We start from the raw sequence: 21,808 nt of genomic DNA, 5'->3' as shown, positions 1-21,808 counted from the left end.
TAGTGCAGCTATATTAAGCAGCAAATTTGCAAGATGGTAAAATGTAACTTAAATGCGGAGTTGAGCTTTCAAAATGTGGTTCAGGCTGAGCAACAGAGATGTAATTTATTTATTTATTTATTTATTTATTTATTCAGGCTGTTACATTGTGGGAAGTATTGTACATTTGCGGTGAAGAACTTGTTATATAGTTGTGCTTCATAAATTTGCCTGGGATAAAAATACTGGGAGAGTCGACTACAACAAAACTCAGTATGAATATTGCTGAAATGCAATACAGTGGGCAACATTTTGAGTTTTGCTGTTGCAGTTATTCCACTGAATCATGCACAATGAGAATGAGATGAAATTGAGAAGTTTTGTAGAGAGGAATTTGTTGGTAAGGAAGATGATCATGGAAAGGTTTGGATAGTCCCTTCCAAAACAAGTGAGAAAGTTCAGTGCTTTCACCCTAAGAGCAAAGTAAGGAGGGAGAGGAAATCTTCCCTTCTGAGAACACTTGAAAATCCCTCTGATTTTCAATTGGGAAATCTCTGACACGTTGGATTGATGTGGGTTAGTGCTTCAGACCCTTTTTAGGGTGAAATAGTAATAAAAGAAAGGACTGGCATTATGTGCTGTCCTATAGGGAGTGAGAATGAACATTTTAGGATGAATGTAATTTATACTTGTGCATATACTTTCAGGTGAGAGGAAAAAAAAGATGCTAAGATCAAATATATATGGTGATGGCATCCACTCTTCAGCTTATATAAATCACTAAAATAAGTTCTACAGCTGTTCTGAGTTTGGGGTACTTTACTTGATATTCTAATTGAAAAAAGAAAGATTCATTGATGCTCATATGTAAAAACAATTTTGTATAGAAAGAAAAAATCTCGAAGTCTATTATTCTTGCCCAATGTTGCTAAATAGATCCATAAGGAGCTTTTTTTTCCCCTCTTTGGGTTTACTTAACACTACTTAACGGTCTTTGTGTTGTTCTGGTCTAGGACCAAGCACCATTCTAAGAGGCTCTGACGCAAACACAACTGACTTTTCTAAGAGAGGTTTTATTTGCAGTTTTTCAAAAATGTGAAACTAATTTGTGCAAGCTCACGCTAGATTTCCAAAGCATGTTATTTCAAACCAGCATGGTTTTTTTCTTTTGCAGACAGACATAAAAGCTGAACAACTGATACTGTTATTTAGGTAATGTTTATGACTGTATTACCTTGCCTGCCACGGAGGGTAGCATGTTTTTTCTCTCTCATGGAAGCCTAAATTTTATTGGATTCACTCATAGTGGTTCCTGGTCAGTGATTTAGAAGTAGCTCCCAAAACAATTGAATAATGTAGTATGAATTCCCCTTACGGAAGCTGCTGAATTGGGGTTTTTCTTAAAAGATTGTCAAGTTTGTCTTTTGGTTGTGGTAAATCTCACCCACATCTAAATGTGCTATCTAAACCTTAATTCATAGACTTAGTAGTTCTGCTCTCCTATAGCAAGAGAAAATGACATCATTACAGATGACATTGTTACTACGTACAGCCAGTGCACAACAATTTTGTATGTTATGCAGGTTTTTATGGCCTATGTACCACTGTCTTGAATACTCAATTGAAACAGAATTACTTGATGTCTTTTACACGAACACTTCACTCACTTTGTATGACCTGTGGAGTGTGGAGTATCTACTTGAGTGACAGGATTATTCCTTCCTCAGCACTATCATATTGTGCAGATAAACCAGTATTGAATAACTAATTTAATTTTATATATCTGCTATTCTCCCACCATTCTAGTTTGTTGCTAGCTTGTTAAAAATAAACTAGCTGGTTAAAAATAAAGTGAAATTTATGTCAACAACAAAAATACCACCACTTGTATTAATAAATTTACTCAGCTATTATACTCAAAGAAGCAAGATGGAAATGTTTACTAAATTGTAGATGAATCCTTTGTGCTTTTAAAGTTTTCAATCACAGCATAGTTATTTAGCAAGTTCACATCCAAGTATCAGTGAATCATACGTTTCAAAACAAGAATACTGTGACATTAAAAGCTCCTGTTTTCATATAAGCATAGAGAACTTTATGCAGATGTAACTTCTGCCCTAAAGAGCTCATTCACTCTGTCATAAGACTGTAACCCCTACTTAACTCATTAGAGCTGAGTTAATAGTCTGGTCTTTGCATTTATTTAAACAGTAGACATACTTCTTTGTGTTTGGTCTGGTGTTAATGATGCAATAGGGAAGGTAACAATACTTGAACAACAGGAAAAGAACTATATGTGCATGGGCGTGTGATTTGGGTCTTTTTTTTTTTTTTTTTTTTTAATATATTGTGCATGAGAATCCACTTTTGTGTTTGTTGTTTCTTTTAACTAACGTTAGTGAGGTTGTCTTCAGATGCACTAGTATTTGCTTGTGACATAGTCACAGTCCCAGAAGTTTTGTGTTACAACTGCTGTTCACCTCCATGAGTACAAGTTCTTTCAGATTTTCCACCAGTACGTGCAGGTACCATCTTCGTATGTTCAGAGAAATGCTAGATTAAATCTTCAATATATTTTTTTCAAGTTTTAACAGAAAAACAGGCAAAAGAAGAAGCTGATTTTCTGAAAAGGAATTAGAAATTGAAGGAACTATGTTCATAATAATACATAACTGAAGGCCTCTTCACTGTACTTGTCACAAGCAATTCATGTTTAACACCTCAGTAGCAAATTGTTGCCAGTGAGTCATCACAGGCATCCTTTCCTCACAAACTGAAGAAAGTCTTCCAGAAGTTAATTTGTTTTTGTTCTTGTTGGCATACAGCATGGGATTCTTCTGCTGCCTGCCCAGAGGGGAACGGGAAACAGATAAACTGGGGGAATTCTAGGTTTGTACAGGGGAGGAGAAAAAAACCAAACTTGGAGATTCAAGAGTTTGAATAACTGTTCTTCCTCCTAAACAATTCTCTCAATGTAATATGCTTGCATGATAGTAATGTTCTTTTCTAAGACAACCAGTAAAGGCTTAGATAGATCAATCTCCTACAGTGTGTATCAAATGTACCAAGAGGGTTGGCAGGTCCTCTAGCAGTAGCATTGATTCATTTGTGAGGCTCTGAAAGTTAATTAATAATCTGGATGTGTAATGGAAAAAAAAAAACAAACCACTTTCTGCAAATGTGCTGACTTCCTAGCTGTGTAAATAATGAACTGAAACAGATGTGTGAAATTAACTGCTCAGATTACTAATTATGTATGTTTTCATCAGAATAGGCACTGTATTGAGAGTCATTCTTGCAGTGACTGATTTATGCCACAAGATGTCAATATTTAACCAAAAACTATTTGAGAATCAAGCATTACTAAGCTGCACGAAGGATGAAAACTGAAATTCAGGGCATATTTTTTTGGAACACTTTGTCGACTAGCCCATGTTGTGTAATAAAATCGTGTCAAATGCATATGATTATACAGATGCAATTTAAAGAGATACATGTTTTGGTAGTAACTCTGGGCGTTAATATGTTCAGACCATTACACTATCAGTTACCACTTAAAATATATAGATGTAACATGGAGACAAATAAACTACATCTTGGATTGATAGAGGATGTGGCTGTCTTCCATATTCCCATAGCTCCTCTTCTTTCCCATGCATACAGATTTTGTTGCTGTTGTTTGCAGGGCAAAAAAAACAAAACAAAAAGCAACTGCTAGTCAGCATGGTAAAATACCTGAATGACCTAAAATATGCAGCCCTGCAAGTTCAATAAAAAGAACAAAATTTGAGTCATTGAAATATAAGAGAGTACCATAATAATCACGTTTAAAATAATCTGATCAAGTTCCCACATCACTTAAAGTAATTTTGTTTAAGATCATCACGGGAAAAAGAGTTCATGTGCTGGAATACTTAAAATTAACAGTGGAAGTTGAGGTCAACCAGAGCAACAAAATGATCCATCACTTTTCATAGAAGTGTGATGAAAAGATCAGTATCACAGGTCTAACTTTCATCAGTAATAAAGAATAGATTTTTTAAAAGAATATTGTTTGCTCTTAAAACAAACAAACAAGAACAACCAAAAAGCAAAGAATTTGAAAAGCCAGTTGTAAATATGGTCAGTCATTAGAAACAAAAGTGTTTTATGTGAAGATGTCAATGAAAATTGCTAGAGTATGTTACTCTAGGCTTAAATAAACAAGAACAAAACAACAAAGTTCAGAGTTCTGTTGGAATTCATAGGCTATTGTGCTCTACACTTGAGTTGCTTTATGCTTTAAGCACATGACATGCATGTTTTTGTTCCATAAAATATATGCAATAGTCTACTTACATTTGGCTCTGACTTATGTGCCTTTGTCTTTGTGTCTCTGTACTACAAAAAACATACTTGACTGTGGACTGGTTCTTGCACACATCTGACTCTTAGCATATGCACTACATAACTTAAAAAGACCCAATTTTTCTGCTTTTTACTTTTTTGGTGAGTGAACGCTACTACTGACCCTTGTGTTCTGTAGGCTCTCACTTCTCTGTGTGGGCATTCACTTGAGCCCAAGTTTTTCTTCAGTTTCTCATACTATAATTTTGTCTAAATGTTGTGAGTTTGCCGCTTCTTAAATTGAGATACAAGTTCTCATCCTTGCAGGTAAAGTTTTGTATGTTTGCACTCTGCTTTGCCTTTTCTTCTTTTGCTTGCAGCAAAGCAGTCTTACCTATTTGTGTCAATTCAATTAGATCTGCACTTTTTTCCAGAATGTGGCTTTGACTGTATCCTTTCTTGCTTTGCTTCTTCCCCATGATTCTAATTTATTTAGATGAAACTTCTTGTTTCCAGTTAAAGGACTCCTATGGCCTAAGGTCATTTCAGCTTTTTTCCCTCACCTTCAACAATGATGCAGGTCTTCGTTGCCCACTTGTTAAACAGTAAAGCAGTTGTATTCACGCTTTCTCCCACACTGTCTGGAGTAACTGTGGTTGTCACAAAACTTTCTTCATTTCCTTTCACAGTTTTTATCTTTTGCCTTGCCTACAAATGCCAACACAATACTGAAGTGAGATCATTTCTGAAGATGCACGCTGGTCACCAGGTCACTACAGATTTTATTCTCATCCATCCTATGCTAACACACATTTGCACTACACTTATTATGTAGCAATACTTTGAATATCTAACATCTTTGTAAATATATTTACAATATGCATTTGAAACAGTATGTGGAATAAAAAGGTAATGAAATCCAGTAAAGTATTTCATAGGCTATTGCAGGCTTCCATTTTATAATAGGAGGGCTTGAATTCAACACAGCTCAGCCAGTTGATTGAAAGAGGTGATCATCTTGCCTTAGTTGCCCTTGGTCAAGGTTCACTTTGAATACTGTATGCAGTTCTTTGTCCAATAGTTTACAGTGGATGTTAAGGCACTTGAATGTGCCCAGAGGAGGGCAGCAAAGCTGGTAGCAGGGCTGGGAAGTATGTCCTCTGATGAGAGGCTGGAAATACTGTATTTATCAAGCTTGCAGAAAGGGAGGATGAAAGGTGACCTTGTTCTTCTTGGCAGCTTCCTAAGGAGGTGGAACAGGTTGTACATCTGAGGCTGCTTGAAGAGTGAGGGAGTAAAAGTTGAAATGGTTTTATTATTTTTTTCTCTGTTCTGAGAAGCATGCACTGTCAGTTGAAACATGGAGCATGGATAAAACTAGCTTGGCTTCTAGTCTGGTGAAGACAGAAATGGTTTTCCTATTTGCTCCAAGTTGCTTATACTTTTTCTATTCTTTTCTCCCTGCGAGTGGACCTGACTTTCTGCTTCATACATTGTGACAGTTGGTACTGAGGTCATTTCAAAGATGAGATTTTTCAAGTAATCTGTGGCTAATTTGTAAGGTGGAAGATGCTGTCAAATGAAGTGAGTTGAAGTGAGTTGTCATCAAGCGAGTTGAACGGCTCATAAGTTACAGTAGGTAGCAAGCAGACATACTTGGAATTGAAGATAGTTTTTTTTGTGACATCTGAAGGCTTGAAACAGCCTGATGGGAAACACTACCTCTTTATCCACAGACTGGAGATATGTAGATGTTTAATTTCTCTAAAAGCAGATAAGCTTCTGTCCTGACAGCCAAAGCATCGAGTGAAAGGTTATGGAGAGAATGTGAGTTTTTGGGGTTTCATTTCAGATTCGAAACCAAACCATAACAATCTTTTTTCAGATATATCAAAACTTCTGTTTAAAAAAAAAAAACCAAAAAAAAACAACCAGGTAAGCAAAATGTCTGCACTCCTTTAATATTCTCTACATAACCTTCTTTACAGCTACCAAGGTTATGTTTCCTCTCAGTAACTGCAACCTGTTGTTAGTGTGCTGTACATATTTTAAGTCTCTTATCTGTGATGTTCACACAAGATTTTTTCGTAGTTAAAATAAGCATTACATTTTCTACTGCCATTCAATTATGAGATTTCTGCTTAATTCAAATTCATCTATGCTATATTGGTCTTCTCAGGGGAGAATACTTAGCAAAATGAATTCTTACTGAACTGTTTGAGCAAGCCCTGTAAGGCAACAGTTCGCTCCTTGTGTAAAATGTATTTGACATCATTTGTTTCTATCTAACTTTGTAGTAACATAACAAATTTTCCCCCACTTGGAATGAGTTTGACATTGTGCTTCCTTTGTGGAAGGAAACTGTGGAAGCCACTTAAAGGAAAAAATGTTATGATTTCTTTGACGGTATAAGGATGTACTGTCTAAATGGGAGTAAACTACTGACTGTAGATAAGCAGTAGTATAGACCTGGTGTTCATAATTTAGCACAGATAAAGAGCCTTTCTCATACTGTTAGCAAAAAACCAAACACAAAAAAAAAAATGGAAACAGCAAATTGGGATTTAAGAATTTTGCTTAGGATTTTTAGGTCAACTAGAATGTTTTCAGTTAAATACTGTGTGGAAATCTTATGTCTTAAGTGTAAAACTCAATTTTTAAGGTAGCGTTTTTTTGTGTTTTTTTTGTTTTTTTTTTTTTTTTAATCAGATTGCTGTTGCTATATATTTGGAATTAATTCTTGAGATCAATTAACTCAATATTAAAAAATTAACTTAATAATAAAATAATTTAGATTTTACTTACTACTTATTCTGTAATGTTATCTCTTTAAGGACACAATCTTTATAATCCATAAAAGGGTAAACTATTGTTTTTATATGGGTAGAAGTTCTCCAGTTGAATACAATTGCATTAATGCTGGTAGAAAGGAGAATAAGGTTATTAGCATTTGTAAATCTCAGATAATTCAGTGTTGTTGTTGAAGGTGTTGTTACATACTGAATGTAGAACCGAATTAATTCATCTCATATTTTCTATTACAGTTTTAATTTTTACTTGTAAGTATTTCCTGAATTAATTCACAGAGAATTAGACTTACAAAACTGTAGAAGGGTGCCCTCTGTAATGTGTTACATGTTTTTCTGTTTTCCTGTTTTTGTGGAATACTTAAGTTTTAAAATCTTGACAAACAGCTAAGTGTAAATCACGATGCATGGGTTTTTCTAACGCTTCTGTTAGTTTTAGTACTTACCACAAGGATTTTTGCCTGTTAATGTGAAGAGGCACTGTTTTCTCAATCTACTCTTCTTTTTTAACTGATAATTTTTTTTAGGATTTCTTTTTCCACATAACATCAAAGATTGATTTCTCAACAGAAATATCTTGTGATGTGTTAAAATATGAAATAGTGATTGATAATATTTGAACAGCTATATTTGTCAGGCCGAAAAAGAATTGTTCTAGTTTATTTGGACTTCTGTATTTTAACTTCCTATTCATCATCACACTTTCTATAAGCATGTGTTCAGAGTACAGGCCAATATGGTAGCAGTATTGTTATGTAGTGGCATTGAAATACACCGTTTTGTGGCCTTCAGTCTATACAATGTGGTCTGTTAAAATCTATTTATCGCTACCTTTGTGTCCAAAGAGACTAGTCAGTTTAGTAGAAATATTTACTTTCTACTCAGTGCCTGCCATGCTGTGGAGGCATGGAAGATATCATAGTTTCACCATGGATCAAACAATCTTCCAACAAGTGTAATTTGGTCTCTGCTGTCTTTTGCAATACTTTTATCAGTAGAACAGTGTCAGCAAGACTGGAAGATGACTTTAGAGATTTTCTGATCCTACATCCATGCTCAAAACAGTGTCAGCTAGGATTTAGAGTGAAAAAGGACAGATCAGTGGGTAGGAAAGCATATTCTTGTTCTTTTCTTCCTGATTTCCTTGTGTTTTTTGTTTGCTTCCTATTATCTGTTGAACACCAGTAAGCAGATCCTGGCTGTGTCTTTACTAGTCCCTGTGACCCACCCTCGTATGTGCTCCATGTCCTTTAATAGTGGGGTGAGATAAGAATCCAAGTGTAAAATGTCGCATCAGGCAGCTGTGGGGAGACTTAACAGATCTCCTTGACATATCTCTTACTGCTCTTCCAACTTACTTGTATCACTGGTCACTGCCCTGGCATGCTCTGCCTGTAGATATGATGCAATGGTAAGAAATAGTGAACCCCCAGAGATTAGGATTGTCCCTATGTGTGTGCACCCTTACGCCAGGCATGCCAGAGGAAAAAGATGATTGACAGGGAATTCCCATAAGTTGCAAGTGGGCATGTGGAGGTGCGCAGGAGGAAGGAAGCCACCAGGAACCAACGAGGTATTTATGGAAGAATTACAAGAGGTAGTATAATCTGAAGTACTCCATGTGCTTGTGTACTAGCTCTTTTCTACATGTAGATGGGACACAGGTGTGAAGAACCTGAGAATCGTTGCTGATGGAGACAGGCTTTCTGATTTTGTGACCTAGCATAGCAGATTTATTTCAATACTGTGCTTGCATTTCAAAATGAAAGAGGGTTTGTTATGCAGTGAGTAAAATACTTTCATGGAAAATGTTTTTATCTGTTATTTGTGTTGAGAAATAATCCTTTGTAAGAAAAAGTAGATATTTTAATAGCTTTTATGCACTAGAAGTCTACCATCACATCCATGAGAGATGCTCTTAGCAAAGACAGCATTTCTGCAGCTGTAATTCTTTTTCCTCATTAGCTCAGGTCTCCAAAGAAGCTTAGCCAAGTACAGTATGAAAACAGAAATTAGCAGGTGACTTCTCTAAAGGAGACAGCTAATGAAGATTTTAATCAGTTAAGTTGAAGTTTATGACTAGTGAGTATAAAATGTCTTGGAAAACAAGCACCTTAATTAGTACTCACTTGGTTTTCATGGCTGTAAAAGCTGAAAATTGGCCTCGGCGTTTTTGCAGTTACAAACTGAGCTCCTATTCTTCTTACTTCCTGTTGTATTTATTACCTTACTGTTTTGTTAAGATCACTCAAAAAAGTAATGACCAAGACCAGTCTTGTTGAGAGGGTTCTTATAAAGTACGGTGCTTTTGCATAACCTACCTTTTTTTTTAATCCATTTTCGTATGTGACACTGTGCTCAGAATAAATATCCTGTTTTCCCTCCAGCTGTAGCAATTCAGGGTAGGGTGCTCTCATGCTTTTGGTACCTTTGATTGGTGAAAAGAATGTTATCAGGTAAGAAAATGAAATTATTGGAGAATTTGTTTGCAGTTTCTCTTGTCTTCCCAGTGTGTTGCTGGAAGTTATCTTAGATGAGGGTTAAGGACATAACAGTGGCTGAAAAACTGTCTGCAGACTACAGAAGTTTGTCTTCTAGAGCAGTGTTTTCTCACTAAGAGTCAAGCGAGTGCTTAACCAATAAAGACTGGATCACATTTTGCATGACAAGTAATCGATAGACATACAGAAATTAGGTTTGGGAATGCTTATCTAGGTTAATCCGCCTTGTAAAGGATGAACAAGCAGAAATAGAATTATATCCTTCAGAAAGGAATGCGGCATTGAAAAACTTCTTTTTGCATTGGAGATCCTTTTTTATATTCATGCCATTCATTCAGTAAAGCTAATAAAGTTCATTAAAATAACAGGCATTGTGAATACTTAAACATACCTACTTTTAAATTTTCATAGTACATTAGAAATTTTCATTTAAAAAAAAATAAACAACAAACAAAAACTCACGAACCATCATATACTTAACTGAAATTATTGTAGTTTAAATTCAGGACAGAAGTGCTTATTTTTGTAATTGTTTTTTTTATATATAGAAATAGATACATTTTGAATTTTTGTGGTTTGAAAAGCTTTCTTGCTCTTGAAGAGTTTTTGTTTCAGATATTTGGCTGAGATGAGGTAAGCAGACTGGATAGCTGTTACGATTCAGAGCTGATAGAGAAGCATACCGCTTGAGAAGTAGTAACAGCTATTACAATTCATTTTACAGCATTTATTTTAAATCCAGTTTTTGGTACCAAAGAGAAACTAGGAAGGGGAGTTAAAATGCTTAGAAATAGCCTGCTTTGGGATCTTGAACTCTGTAGTGTGACGGGGAGTTTGAATTATTCCAGGAGCACTGGAAGATTGCCCACCAAAGTATATTTCTGTTTACTCAGTTGGGCAAAAAGGAGGGCTTCCATTTCTCTTACTGAATTGCCTCTTATTCATATGCGTGTTTTAAATTACTCCTACATAGCCACCCTGTTATATATGATCCAGTAAAATAGACAGCACTGTAACAGAGCTCATGTCGTCTGCTAAAAAAGACTCCTACGAGATTCTTCACTGGATAACTTTTTGGAATATGTTAAAAGAAATTAGGCTAGTTTTGACTGTTCTATAAATCAAAAGTTTGCATTTTCATGAGAAGTCTCCTGTCATCTTTTTTGGCATGTTGTAGCTGATAAAAGCAAAACCCGCCAGTTTTGACTACATTATTCCCACCCAAAATGATCAAATTTTAAATATTTGGGAGGTATTTTTGAAAAAAAATCATCTTAAAATAAGCAATGTGAACTTTGTGTTGTGTGAAGTAAAATGAGTAAACAGTTAAATCAGAGTAATCAGTTAAATGAAATTGTCTTTATAAATTTGTCGACTTGGCAGACTTCTGTCTCAGCAGACATACTTTTATGAGTCTGCAGACTGGAGTGAAGAAAGTGGAAGTGTGGGAAAGTGAGAGAATGGATCCAAAAAAGAATGGTGAGGATAAAGAAAAGTTAGGACTTGTTGGAGGATGGGTTGAGTTGCCTCTGAGACATGGATGAGATTATCAAGTGCTGGTAAGTGTGAAAGCACTGAAAATAAGAAAACTGGGACTAAGTACAGGGTGTTGCTCACTGCAGGTTATGTGGAAAAGGAAATGATTAAGCATCAGAAAGGAAGGAAGCTTATTAGGAGGTCTGGGTGGTAGTGGGGCTCTGAAGGTAAGGAGATGGGAAGCTGGTCAACGCAAAGAGCTAGAGAAAGGGAAGCAACTTTTTTTCTCTTCTAAATTATTTGTAATTTAGGCAGGAATTGGGAGTAGCAGGGAACTAAAAAGGTCAAGAGCTGTCAGAAATGCTTTCCAAGAAAAAAAAGTAGTGACTTTCTTCTTACCTGGAATACTGAAATGCAGAGGCTAGTCTTATTTTCTGTGAATATTCCCTCTAAAAGACATTATTTATGGGAAAAAAGGCAGCCTGTTAAAAACGCTTTGAGGGCAACAATCTGTCAGACACTTGACCTGAAAGAGGACGGCAATGCAAATTTCCTGCTGTAAATATGTCAGTATGCATGGTGGTCTCTTTCCTTACTTTCCCTATTCGTGTTATCAGAGTGTTTTTCTCCAGACTAGACTAAGAAGTTATCGTTTTCTTCAGTACTCTTTAAGAACAGAGGTGACATGGAAAGCATTTTGATCTTGCTATCAAAGCTATGTATATTCTTTTGAAACACTTTCCCTTTTAAAGGCTTATATGAGGTCAAGAAAAAAGGAAGAAGATTTTTTTTGCATTTTGATTCATAGAAATGCTTCTGTACACTTTTCATTCATGTTAACTCCGATCAAAGTTAAACTACATAGATGTCAGTGCTGTGAGTATTTTCTTTGTTTGTTGATGGAAGCCTTCATGCAAGGTAAACTCTTTCTGGTGTGACAATTTTGCTCTTTTTTTGTGATACACAACAGTGTTCCTGTTTCTGTATGGTTTTGTCCTTTCACCTGTTAATCATGAGACACAAGGCTGCAACTCTTCACAGCTATTCAGTAGATTCCACCTTTCTGTCCCTTAGGTTACAGGCATGAAACATAAAATATTTTTGTTAAATCTGTGGTTAAGGATTATGTGATGAGTCAATTCCTTAAATACATTTCTGTTCTTTAGGGCAATATCTATAAATGCTAATGCAATGCATTAAAATTTATCTGAATAGTTCCAGAGTAGGACTGAGGTTAAATTAAGTGGACTTAGACAGAGGAGGGGGAAAAACAGGACTGCAAACTAATTAAGGTCAGAACTGCATACAGGACAGCATATAACTGCTAATAGGAAAGTAAACTTTAGAAGAGAATTAGGTATCAGTATTTCAGAGGGAATTATGAAATGATCTTGTCTTCTTTTTTGTTTTGATGGTATTTTTACTATTTAAACCCTATGCTTCAGAGCTTCTGCTAGTCAGGAAGTTGTGGCCAAAAATAATCAAATAGTAGCTGGATGAATTAATCCTAATCTATTTAACTATAGTTGTTGTGCTACACTGTAGGGAGTGATGTGGCTGTATGGGAATTACTAGCCAGGGGTGTTAAGCAGAAAAAAACTGTGCAAGTTGGGTTTTTTTATTTGTTTGTTTTGTTGTATCAATATTAGCTAAAAATGCACTGCCAAACAGCCTTCTGTTAAAGATCAGTGTAGGATGGATCTTGTAGTGACAGATTTTCATAGGTGCCTGACTAGTAACTAGTATACCCCGTTCATGCCTATGCTGTTAAACTGGTCACCAGAGATATGGAGTCAGGATTTTTCTCTCTCTTCCCCATGTCAGACTTAAGCTATTTTTGGGGAAAATTCTGTTTTCCTCCTAAGCTTGACTTCTTTGTAATCCCCATTCTTTTGGCAGATAATTTAAAAATAGTGTGGGAAGGGAAAAAGTAATAAAGGAAAGACTGAAAAAAATCACAACTGGTCTTCAGATACTGTTGACTCTCAGCATATTAAGGATGTGTTTTTTACTTAACATAAAGTGTACTGAATGTAAATTAGTTATAAAGCTACAGTGTATTAGATTAGCTTGTGGTTATCCTGATTCACTTCTTAAGTTTATGACTGGAATAAGAAATTAAAAGGAGAATATTTTCAATCATTGTATTGTAGCATGAAAAATTTGTATGTCTTCTAATCAAATGAGTTGTCACTAAGTAAGAAATCTGTTTCAAATACCAGCTGTAAAACTATTCAACTATTGGCTTTCTGAGAGTAGAACTAAAGCAGAAGGAAAATTAATTCCACAAGAAACTATAGTTTAGAAACAAGATAACAGGGCGAATTTACATTAAATAGATTTTTGTAAATTCCAGTGAATGCGTATACTATTTATATCTAAAAATTTGAGTAGCTTGACTTCAAAGCCAAACCCTCTTAATATATGTATTTATTTTTTAAACAAAAACACTCCTTCATGCATGCAATTTACACTGTATTTAAAATACAATGATAAATGTTTTCAGAACACTTTTTATTTTTTGGTATGCTAAGCATTTTGCAGAAGTATCGTGAGAATATTTGATTTTAAAGCTTAAGTTTTCCAAATTTACTTGTGGTAGTTGGATAGCATGAATTTGTTTAGTAGTTTGGTGTGAAAAATGAGGAAAAAGTGTTTGCTTCCTATTGTGTTCCATACAAAAATTATTTTTGATGACTTAAGAATACAAAATGGCTAGAAATTGCTCTTCAATGTTTCATTTTTATGTAAGTTTAATTGCGTAATTACTTCTCAGTGTATCTAAAATAAGAACATAGTGGAAAACAAATATGTCCTTACTATTTTTCTGTACCCAAATGCAAAGCTGGGAGTAAAATAACCCATTGAAAAGTGAGTAGTAGCCCACAAAACTTGTGTAAATGAAACCTTGAGAATAGACAGATTTAGGATGGGGGTTTCTGGATGTTGGATTCTTCATTGGTTTTATATTCCACTAAGATGAAGCAATGAATCTCAGCATGTTGGTGTCTTTGTGAGGTTTTTATTTCAAAAAGATACAGATAGATGAATACAAATCCTGAACTTGAGTTCAAAGGAATAGTCGGCCATTCAGCCATGGTTCATGAATCACAGCAATTCTTGTTTTAATAACTTGAGATGGGAAGCTGGGTGCCAAACTACTCTGAGCTTGCTGCTTTAAGAGGACTCAGCTGTCTACTGGAAGGGCCTACAGGTGGAAGAGAATAGAGCCAAGCAGGGATGCTTTGCTTTCTAACACAAGAAAGGAAAACCATTAATGCATGGTTTTGGTCTTGGAGTGCATTCACCCTTCTATGCAGTCTGCATGACAAAGGCAATTGTAGCATTATAAAATGGTATGAAGTGATACACAGATTTCTTCAAGCATATTTATAGCCACTCTGTAGGAGGCCTGTAAGGTCTATTAACTAGAGGAGTTCAAAGATACTCATTGTTGCTCAGTATTTATTTAAAGAATTCCATGCAGTAGGGTGTCTGATAACCAGGTTTAAGGATCTTCTGTTGTCTCTGTAATGCACGTTTTTGTCTGTTTAATGGGGCACTCTTTTGTGAGCTAACACATGAAGCTGCCAGTGCTAAGTTGTTTGAGCCTGGCTGATGCGAGGAGAAAATACCCAGTAGCCCTATGTGTTTAAAAACTTTTTCATGATTGCATCATTTAATCATTAGCATGTGTTTTAAAAGATGGTGAACTAACTCATTGATCATTATTCTGTCTCTCTGTTATGATGGCAAGCCGTGTTTGTTTACCAAAAATTGAATAAACAATATACAGATTCAATCCTGCTTTGTTCATATTTAGAATAGTTTGGCAAGCAGAAAAGGAAAATTCTGCTTTTATTAATTCTCCATATTCAAAGGCTCAAAAATGTAGCTTCAGGCAACATTTTCCTATTGATGTTACTTTCTGTAAGTAAAATTACTGCAAGTTACTTTCATATTCAAGGTGAGCAGAAAGGATTAGCACATCCTTATCTGAATTAGGATTTCATTTCAAACCTGTTTTCTGTTTTAATATGCTGTTGCTATATGCAGGATTTGCACACGAACGCTACAAAATTTACATTATAATAGATTTTTAAAGGACTAGTTCTTTTAAGTACAAACAATACATAATGTAGGGCAGACCAAAATGATAATTTATTTTACTCTTGTGAGTGGCTTCGCAATAACAACAGTTTTGAATGGAACTCAATATGTATGTAACAACATTTCTAAGTATGAACTGAAAGGTTATGTGTGTATGACTAGAAGAAAAAGTCTGTTACTGCCCATGATTCCTTCAATTGTAGCTTTTTTTTTTCTTACACAGTTGAAAATTATTTTTACTAATAGTATTTTTAGACCAAGACCAGTCAGTCTACTTTTGCTCTTTGGTGTGTTTACTGAGATAGCAGGTAGTATGAGGTCTAAGCAGAAGGTACCTATCAGGGCACGTTGTATGACAGAACTTCACAGTAGATGAGGTCAAAAAAAAAAAAAGAACAGAGCTTACAATTACTTGTGTGTATACAAAAGGTGATGTAAAAGAAATTCCTGGTATGTACTTAGCCACAGGTTTCAACAGAAGAAAGATCACTGGATCCTCTGGTTAGACTTGTTAAAATAGGACATGCAATAAAATCCTACCAGATACCTCTCTACCTCTCTGCAATAGAAAATAGGTTATAGTGGAATAACGATAGCAAAAATATGAAGAAAGGAAACGCCTACCCTTTGGTTATCCCTTTTTTTTTTTTCTTCTTTCCCTTAAAAAAAAAAAAAAAAAAAAAAGCCTAATTTCTAAATTAATCATCAAAGCATTAAGGTTGGGAAAGACCACTAAGTTCATGAACTTTCACAGTTCATTTTAAATATGTTTACTTCCAGCTATTAGGCCTCACTTTGTCTTCTGTAGCTGCAGCTAAGTGCATCTTTTAGTATCTGGTTTTGTTTGTTTTTTTCTTTTTTTCCTTAAAGCTGCTTGTATGTTGTAAACAGAGGTATCTTCTTTATTTTATTTATTTATTCATTAATTGCTTTTCAGTTGAACAGAGTGAGGTTTTTGCATATACAATCATGGAACTCTCTGGTTTGGAAGGGACCTTTAAAGGTCTTTCATTCCAACTCCTTTTCAATGAACAGGGATGCCTACAGCTAGATAAGGTTGCTTAGGTTGTCCAGTCTGGTCTTGAATGTCTCTACGATCAGAGCATCCACCACTTCTCTAGGCAGCCTGTTCCAGTTCCTCGCCGCCCTTATTGTATGGAAAAAAAGACAAAAAGAAACAAACAAACAACAGAAACAACGAAAAACTCCACACTTCTTTTCTTTTATCCAGTCTCAATCAAGTCTCAATTTTCTCTCTTTTAGTTTGATAGCATTTCCCCTTGTCCTGTCACAATAGATCCTGTTAGAGTCATTCTACTTTCTCATGCCCCCCTTTGGATGCTGAAAGGCTGCCATCAGATCTTTTTGGAGCCTTCTGTTCTCCAGGCTGAACATGCTGTTGTTGCAGTCATGAGGCAGATTCATAGAGGGCAGTCTGCACTGCAAAACGTATGTAGGCACCTTTCATTGTCTTTTCCCTGATGGATCTTGATGTTTCTGAACATCTGTGGCAAATCACTCATTTGAATCAGCGGAGGGTACAAGGTGAAGGCTCGTATCATACCAACTCTTTATACTTTTGTTCTTTAGTGCGTGTTGTTTTTTGGTAGTGCATCCCATTTGTGCTGTTGAATTTCTTGATGGGTTTCCTTTCAATGTTCTTGATCTTGCTGCTTGTTTTGGTTGTTGTAATATTGTGTATAATTTCTTTTTCTGCTGAGAACAGAATAATAATTGGAATGCGTTGGTATGTTTGTGGAGAGGATAAAGGTGTCAGGAACATTTTTACTGAGGGAAGTAAGCTTTCGGTTTCCTTAAGCCAGTGTATCACTGGGTTTGTGTTGGGGCTCTGATGCTGTGGAGCGCTAAGGATAAAGGTGGTGGTGAAAACTGCCTGTCACAGAATCACAGAACAGCCAGGGTTGGAAGGTACCTTAAGGATCATGAATCTCAAACACCCCTGCCACATGGAGGGCCACCAACCTCCCCATTTAATAGCAGACCATTAAATACCATTTAATCCATCCTGGCCTTGAACACCTCCAGGGACGGGTCATCCACAACCGCTCTGGGCAGCCTGTTCCAGCAACTCACCACTCTCATAGAAAAGAACTTAACCTTAGAACTTTCTGAAGAACCTTTATGTTGCACTGTCTGCCAAAGTGAGTTGTAGTCCAAAAGAATGAAAGATTGAGTAGCACTTAGAAATGGTATGAGTTCATTTAGGCCATATTTTTGCCACAAAGAAATCTACATGCTGAAGAATGCTGGTGAATGCTATGGGCACTGCCTATGGGCACAGCACAGAGGGTAAGTATGGGCCAGTGTATGCTGGAGTGATGTCCCTGCACTAGCACAGCTCTTCCTTAGTAAGCATTTTGGAACAAAGCCCCCAGGGCTCTGGTTTAGGCCCCAGTGGACAGGCAGACCCCTGTGGGGTAACACTATTGGAGAAGCAATCCATGACATCTTTTTAGGTCCTGCCACCCTTTTAGTTGCTAGGTGACCAGGAAGGCCTTGGGATGTCCTGCCCAGGCCAGGAGGGTAGAATTAGGTTATCTATAAAGTATTTTCCAACCTGAACTATTGTAAGATTCTATGAAAAGGTTTGATTTCAACGAAATAATATTCTGTGAAGCTCTTCAGAAAATAATCGGTATAGAAAGGCAAGCATACTCAGGTCAGATTTGATTCAATTCTTTGTGTATAGCTGATTGCTACAGTAGCATTGAATATCTTAGTTCTGCAGGGTAAAATACACCCTGTTTCCCAGGAAGATGAATCCTTGCCTGCAAAGTATAATGGCTTCACCTAAATGTTACTCATGCTAATGATACGAACATTTAGTTCTTCATAAAGCATTTCTCTAAGAGAAGAGAGTAGTTCTTTCTAAATTTGTGCATATCTGGCAGTTTTCCAATGTGCTGTTTTCTGTAAAGCTGGTACAACTATTTATGCATTAAGGAAAGCAGAGTGCAGACAGCAACATGTATTTCATGTTATCAATTAAATTCACTGAAGTCCTGTTGTAGCTCACTAAGATGACATTAAATTCTTTCAGTGTGCTATCACAAATAATGTGTATTCAGATTTACTTTGTTCCAGCTGTTCTGCTATTCTTAATGTTTTCTGTTTTTCCAAGGGCTATACATGTATATACACATATATATGATTCTGCTGATCATAACAGCTAATCTGTCAGCCATTAATTGTATATTCTATTTAATTCATTTATCACCCACTTGCACAGAGTTCCACAGATGTTGTGAAAAGGTAGTTATTCAGATCAAAGATGTGCTGCACCACAGTGCAGACAGATGTGAGCAATATAGGGAATGTGTTTTATTAGTCGAATTGAAAAAGAAGAAAAAAAATCAACAGACTTTTGTCACATAAATCCTTCTTCGAGGCCAGTTCTTTAGGTAATACGTAATTATCCTCAAAGATGTTTCTGTGTCCAGGGAACTTGTCTTTTTTTTTTTTTTTTTTTTTTTTTTTCTAGCATTAATATGAGGTTGATAAGAGATACCATTTCTCTTAATAAACCTTTCTTCTCTTATACTTGCAGTCAATCCTGGTATCAGCAGATCTGCTAATATTTTTCAGTAGCTCTAGGTTTTACTTTTCCTTATTTCAGTGTCCCTGCAGCAGGCTCGAGCAGAAGCTACGATATCTGTCGTCTTACTTTTGTTTTGACACGCGGAAAAGTATTAAATTCTTAAAAAACAGTTTTATACACCAGTTTTTAGAAGGGAATTCAGTATAAATTCAAATTTCTTCATTTTTTTGTTGATTTAAGAAGATGATGGTGCCTTTTTCAATGTGACTGTTGCATCATTTACCTTCTTAGGGAAAAGCTGCCAAGCTTTATTAGGGGACTTAGCTCCTGAGGGGGATTTTTGTGTTGTTTCCTCATGCTTGTCTAGTTCTTTTCTGTGCAGTTGCTAACTCAAACTGTCAACCTATAAAGTGCTCTTGTAACATTTGCACATGAAGTACTGCAAGAGGTGACATAAGCTAATAGAAGGTGTTCATGGTAACAGAAAATCTCATTTGTACGTAGTGGACGTGTGAGCTCAGGGCGTTGTGCTTTGATTGTGTTATAATTAACAGTGGTTTGTGTATATTACTGGGATAGTTGCAGAGACTGCTGACACATTGTAGGCCCTGTCTGACACGTTCCTTCAGTTAAGAGATGTGGACAGCAGGGAAGAATTGAGTGGATACAGGGCTCTGTCTGGGCTGATTGCAAGCTTCTCTGCTAATCACAGGTGTGTCACTCATGGTTAAGAGGCAAAACCCAGTCTTCAGCCTTGGTGTCTGTAGGCCTGTATTTTAAAAGCATGTCTTTTATCTTCTAACAGTAGAAAAAAATGGCTATCCGTAGGAATAAAGGCTAAGAAGAAACTGTGAAGACAGAAAGTTTATAACATATTGCCGTATAAGAGGATGGATAAACTTTTTATGGCTTCTAGAAGTTAAGCTTTCTGCACCAGATGTTGAGAACCTGTGAGCTATTTTGTTTTATTATGCTGTTTCTGATTACTTTAGAGAACAAAGATACTATCTGCTGAAATTCTTATTATGTTTGGCTGCCATTCTTTGCCTTTCCTTACAAAAGGCAACTTGTGTATGGAGTGCTTAGAGCCATTCCTATTTGACAGCTCTGGTTATCTGGTATTTGCTGTAGTTTGCTCTAATGGTAAACTGTTTTGACTATCTTTCTGTGAACACAGAGATGCCCTTCTCCACCGCTTCTAAGACAAGAAAAGTCCATGCCAATGCACAAGGCCCATTTAAGAGAGAGCTTATTTTCTGTCTCTTCAGCATCTATTTGCCTTTTTGTGTATCTTATGTCACTAAACCATGTGGGTCTTCAGTGTAAAGTACAGTGTTTTCTGGAATGCTTTTCATGGATGGGTTACTCAAAAGACCTGATTAGGTTGGCCTTAACCAAATGTTTCTGTTTAGCAAGGACAGCTTCGTTCTTTCAGGGTCGTTTTGTGAACAGTAAGTAGAATTGATGATATTTTTGAATTGCTTCTCCACATTTCTCATTCTTACACTGATTTTTTTTTTTTTTTTGTGAGCAAATCTTTCTGCATAGAGCTAAAGGAAGAGAAACTTGGACTAACTTCTGAAAATATCTTGTATTAACTCTAGACTAATAAACTAATTTTGGAATCATAGAATAGAATCACAGAATCAAGTTTGGCTTTCCTTGTACTGCTTATGGATACAAGTCATCTGATCTGACAATACATCTCCTAACTCTGGATTGTCCTCTGTGATCTTGCATAGCCTGGACCTGTTTGGTTACTTAAGAGTACTCAAGAGTATACCACATTATGTATTTTAGTTGATAGCATTTGTCCAATTGATTCTTTGTTGACTTTGATTAGAGTGTTTCTGTAGTATCTACTGTGAGCTTCTGTATGCAACATGCAAATCAGATGTCTTTTTTGTGTGATCTGAGCCAATTTATGCTCTTTGAGGTCCCATTTCAAATTCTGTACTCAGTAACTCTCATTAAGTGGGAAATGATTTAACAGATACTTTATTTGTACATTTTTTAGAGTTCTTTCTCCTGTACATGCTGGCTGGTGCTGCCACGTATGATTGATGTCAGACAGCAATTTCTTATGCTACCCTGTTTTGAATCTTTTTTTTTTTTTTTTTTTTTTTTTTTCTGGACGGGTTTCTTTTATTAGCCATGAGTTTTTGCATTCTACAATTGCCTTAGCCTTGTTGTTAAATGTTTTTAAAAATATTTTCAGAATCTTGGCTAGAAGGGTATTAGAGGGCATAGCAAAAAGAGTCTTTTGGGAAAATGATAGAATCAGGGAGGGGAAATAACAGACATCTGCTTTAAAGAGTAGATGCTAACCAGAAATTTAGGTCTCTTGTGGAAATTCTTCAAGATCTGGAAAACAGACTTAATCTTTTTTATTCCAGTAGTAATTAAAATGGATAATATCTTATGAGTTAAAGTAAAAAAGTTACTGTTAAAAGTAAGTATTCAAAAAGAGATTATTGGAAGGTAAACTACTTCAAGAAATCAATTTTTATGTTCAGCTCTCAATCAGATACAGATTATTATATATATATTTCCAGTTTCAGGGCTCATTCAGTGAAGTTTCAGTGTACTAGGTGATGCCATAAGATGAACTAATACTGTGTAAATGGCTGTTACTTCATTTTTTTTTTTTCTTCTCTTTGTGTTCTTGAACAGTTTGTGAAAGTCAGTCTTTGAGAAGATAAATTTACCAGTAGGCACAGATGAAATTTATCTCTTGAGAAAATTATTTTTTATTCAAGTGTCAGTTTGTTCTGTATCTTCTGCTTTTTGCAGTTCTTTTAGAAATATAGAGACATTCCCTTTCTTTGATATAAACTCAGTAGCAATTTAGATAATTTGCTCTCTATGGTAGGATTTAAGTCACAGGTTATCAAGCTAACCAAAGATTTTTCATAACTCTACGATGCTGTTACACTGTGAATACAACATGACAATTCACATTTCTTGGAGAAGCATTGCTAAAAATTTAAGTGTTGATTTCAAATAATTCCATTCTTATACATGTCCAAGTAGCTGTCTTCCCCCCGCCC

The 21,808-nt window shown here is 35.9% G+C and overlaps 1 protein-coding gene across 6 annotated transcripts in view; it reads left to right on the top strand.

The window, feature by feature from the left end:
- CCSER1 (coiled-coil serine rich protein 1) overlaps positions 1 to 21,808 on the top strand; it is a 617,185-nt gene that overhangs the window by 72,218 nt on the left and 523,159 nt on the right. The gene's annotated exons all lie outside the window — the stretch shown is intronic.

This window comes from Centrocercus urophasianus, unplaced genomic scaffold (genome assembly GCF_019232065.1).
Source record: "Centrocercus urophasianus isolate 14NV4802_14NV808 unplaced genomic scaffold, USGS_Curo_1.0 seq_13, whole genome shotgun sequence".
NCBI classification, from domain to species: domain Eukaryota; kingdom Metazoa; phylum Chordata; class Aves; order Galliformes; family Phasianidae; genus Centrocercus; species Centrocercus urophasianus.
This window is presented reverse-complemented; position numbering and strand designations above follow the sequence as displayed.